At 36.5% G+C, this 4,288-nt stretch overlaps 1 protein-coding gene and 1 long non-coding RNA gene across 2 annotated transcripts in view; one reads left to right on the plus strand and one right to left on the minus strand.

The window, feature by feature from the left end:
* Window positions 1-339: 339 nt before the first annotated feature.
* On the minus strand, window positions 340-1,424 carry LOC136816700 (uncharacterized). The gene is made up of 3 exons (XR_010847970.1): window positions 1,346-1,424; window positions 941-1,205; window positions 340-559 (listed from the first exon to the last, which is right to left on the minus strand). It is a non-coding gene; the product is annotated as an uncharacterized lncRNA (long non-coding RNA).
* Window positions 1,425-3,985: 2,561 nt separating this feature from the next.
* The window catches only part of LOC136816675 (condensin complex subunit 3-like), a 177,505-nt gene continuing 177,202 nt past the window's right edge, over window positions 3,986-4,288 (plus strand). The window contains exon 1 of the mRNA XM_067073000.1: window positions 3,986-4,020. The gene's annotated coding sequence lies outside the window, so the exon portion shown is untranslated. The remainder of the gene's footprint in view (window positions 4,021-4,288) is intronic.

A 4,288-nucleotide genomic window follows, 5' to 3' on the forward strand; every position in this document is an offset into this window, starting at 1 on the left:
CAAAATGATTATGGAAGTGGTCTCTGCAGGAAGTGAAGGAAGCCGAATAATTTCATCAGCTCTTCATAGTTATTTAAAAAAGACATCAGATATCATGGACAGATTTTGACTTGTTTTCACTTGACTCTCTGATGGAATCAAGTTTTTTATTCCTTTTCAGCGACTTTTTGACGAGTTGGCATATTTCGTAAAACGTAAACGGGTTAAAAGACGGCGAAAAAATGCTGGGGAGCAAATGCCTTTTTGATTGAGAATCTGTGTTGTTGGCAATTGATTTCTTTTTATTCCTTGGAATTTTATCATACATAAATTTAGTAATCGACAATCGGTAGGTGCTTTTTGAAGTAATTTTGGACAATATCGTCTCCATCTTTTGAAGCATTTCCCAAATCGTGAACAAGTTCCATATTTGCGAGCTCTCCTGACTGTAGCTTCCGTAATTATTGCGAATGCTCAAACGGATTACATTCCCAATCATTGAACAAAGAAATGATCGATTGAACAGCAATTTTTTCTTTTGAATGTCTTGACTTAACATTTTCTTTGCGAGTGTCTTTACCTAAAGTGTGTTTAATACAAAATAATATGAGGCATTTAATTTGATCTCGTACCATATTGGCTTGTTAGATAAGTTTCATACACAAAAGCTATATTGCTTTCTTTTTTAAAAACATAACAATTTATTGTAAACATTTCGGCTTCATATAGACGATCCTATCGTCTGCACAAGATCACTAAAAAGGGAATAGTTTAGGAGAGGCGTGATAAATTCGGGTGGAGTAAGCAGTGGCGGAGATGTTCCAAAACTCTTCCGCCACTTTTTTCCCGTAAACCGCCCTGGCGCTCTAATTCTTTTCCGCGTTTACCGACGATAGCATCGTCTAGGCCTCGTATAGATTGCGCACCATAGATGAATTAATGAAGTAATTTTAACACTTACTCTTCATATTTGAAAATGAACTTTTCAGTGTATGACGGACTATATTAACTTTGTTTGTATTCCTGATATGGACTAGCAGTCCTTTCTTGCTTTTGAGGCGCCTTTTCCAGCCTGATATTAATTTGAAACCTTTGTTCATTGTGCATTCAATCCATACATCAGGTGGTTGGGCGGAATAAGGGTTGGTAGTCATGGATTAGGCGAATATATCGGACATCATCTTTGTGTGCTCTGAAGATAGCTTCTTCATTTCAAGCCAAAATACCTGTGAATGAAAATAATCATTTTGATTTACTTACAGGCAAAAATAATACCCTGGGTTCCACAGGCTTTCTTTAAATTATAACGTAACTGTAAAAGCAATAACACATAGAAGAAACTTAAACAAGACTAAATGTAACTAACCGGTAATCATCTACCATAGTTTATCATAGGCGTGCATCCATGGCATCATAGCACGAATTGATTGAAGATATCTATTCCAGTCGTGGATGCGTATGTTGTCTATATTGTCAAATAACATTCATCATCATTCAAGCTAGCAAGGTGAAAGGCCGGACCAGACTTTTTAAATATGTGTCGAATTCAGGGTCGTCCATGATGGCCTCAAACGCAATCAAACGAGACTCTTGATTCATTTCAATATTTCCTGAATGTAAAAAAGAGTTAATGACATTAAGGTCTATCTCGTTAAGATTCATGTATGGTAATTCAGCATATTATACGGCCCGGCTTAGGCATGAGATATTTTTGAAATTCAAGAAACTTACCAACTGTGTTCATAAAACAATTCAGATTCTTTGGAAATGCAATACCTTCATCGTCTCCAAGTTTGATTTGCCAGTGATTCATATAACAGCTTGTACAAGCGTTGTGCATGGTTGCAATGCTTCTTTTTCAATGCTTGGTCGGCCGATCCTTCAGCAATCAAGCCAGCACTCACAACAAGGTCTGAAATCTCTGAGCCGTCTATGTGCTTGAATATCGCGTTAATAAAGGACATCTGCGTATGAAATAGCGCGAGAACGGGAACAACTTTCTCAAACAAAGCTCTGTTTTCATACTCTAGCTCCATCATGAACGCGTACACTGGTTGGTCTCCGACGAATTGGATGAAAGGCATGTGTTTTACTGCGGCTGCTTTGGCGGCGTTCTTCATTAATGTGAAAACAACCTGTTTCGATGGACTGGTAGGCTTACATGATAGCACGGATGTGAAGGAGATTCGTTTGGCGATATAGAGACCATAAATCCTGAGAAAGAGCCAATGTTTGTTGTTACTTTGTCAGATTCATTGCATCGCACTATAAAACAAAACGTATGATGTTTTCGCTACTTTAGAAAAAAAGGAGATTAAGACGATTTTAAGAAAAATGATTTGGACCAAGCAAAGTTGAGCCACTCTATGAAGCATGAATAAACATCTTTTTCCTTATTGGGGGGGGGGGGTGAACGGGGTTTGCGATTTCCGAAATACCGAAAAAAGGGGATAAAAACTTTATAATACGTTTTGAAGCAAAAATTCATGGATTTCCGATACCGAAACAATTTCAGAATTCCGAAATACCGAAGGAATTCTGCCTGATTCCGAAATTCCGAAGAAAAAAGGTACGCCCCACCTTATTTGGTCAGAATCCTTTGGAAGCATTATATTGACTGCATTGATCGGTAAGGGTGCTCCTCAACAATTCTGCTAAGTTAATTTTCGTTCGAAATTTGACAAAAAATAATTTGGAAATCTGAATCAAATCCAGGTAAAATCTAACAAAACAATTATACAGATAACAATAATTTACTGTAACAATAAAAAACCATCAGAACAACTTGCCTATAAGTTGAGGTTGGCTGACTAAGACGACCACCCAAAATGTAAAATCAAGGATATTTGACAAGCAGCTCCTGCATCAATAAAGTGAATGTGTCGACTAAAGATCAAAAGTGAAAAAAATATGATAGAAAGAATAAAAGACAGAGAAAATGTTACTTTTCTATTTTGAAGAGAAAAAACCTCTAAAACATGCAAGGCCAGGAGCACTCGCAGAAACATTGATTGCTTAAAATTAACATTGTACTATTTCATACTAAAAAACCTTTGAATGCAAAATTATTACAAACCTGTAGTTTGCAGCCCTTCAACAGTTTGGGTAGCCAGGTACAGTCTCCTTTTCTATTTTCTCTTTTGCAAGCCAGGTGTGGAAAGTGCCTCTGTTTTCCCACCTTTCAAAAATGTATTCATCAGCCACTAAAATGTTAAAAAGTTATAATCTGGTCACAAGTGAACCGTCAGCATTATCTCTTATTAAAAGAAAATGCTCCTTGGAAGTTTTGAGACGTATTTTCATTTCACATATTGTATGTAGTACAATTATCTCTGGATATATGACATATAGTAAGACTTGAGAAGACCTTGAAGACCTTGAAGGGAACTAGCAGCTGGTAAGAATATCTACAAAAACTAATTCCATTGAAGAATATAGGATAAAAATTACCTCAGAACGTTTGTCTTTTGTTTCTTTGTCCTGTCTGAGAGCCAGCTTTCTTGTTGTCATGTCTTGGTTAGGATACTGTCCATTTAGGCAATCCAAAATTTTGTCGCAGATTCTGACAAACTTTTGTGTACCTCTAGTTTTGGGCTTGCCTTGATACTAAAGAGCATTTGCGATTCTAGTACTGAGACACTGAAATTAAAAATGAAGTAACTTTCAAAAGGAATCCAGGACAAATAATGAAAATAAACTAGAATCTTTGTTACCATACAAACATTCAATATTTGTGTTTCACAGCTGGAAAAGCCACTCAAGAAGTTTTTATGTTTAGCCCAGGAAAATGATCCAACATTTTTCTTTCAAAATTTCTGTTTATACCAAGCTTAAGTCATCAAACTAATAATTGAGAACAGACTAGAAGCAGACTTAAGGCGCAGACATGCAGCTAGACTAAATTATTTCAATGTCATTGACAACAACTGAATACATTATGGGATTTTTATCTACATGAAAAGGTCATTTTATTTCAGACATACCTAATTCTCAGACTTATACAGATAAAAAAATTCACTCCATTAAGAATTAGTGAATAAGGTGGTCTCTGTATGTCCTTGCGGACACGGCCACCATTGTTTTTTCAGGAAAAAGAAAAAACAAAATAAAGAAACAATAAACAAATGGTTCCATTGTGATGTGATGCTTTAACTGGCTCGGGACGAGGTGCTGACCGGACACGCCCTTAAACCTACGGTCGAACAATTCGTACCAAATAAAAAGATTTGAACCCCAAATGAATCAGTTTCACCACTGGAAAATTGGAACAATCAATGTTCGAACTGCTTCGGATGACCAAAAACTTGAA

This window comes from Clytia hemisphaerica, unplaced genomic scaffold (genome assembly GCF_902728285.1).
Source record: "Clytia hemisphaerica strain Z4C2 unplaced genomic scaffold, Clytia hemisphaerica genome assembly, whole genome shotgun sequence".
Classification (NCBI taxonomy): domain Eukaryota; kingdom Metazoa; phylum Cnidaria; class Hydrozoa; order Leptothecata; family Clytiidae; genus Clytia; species Clytia hemisphaerica.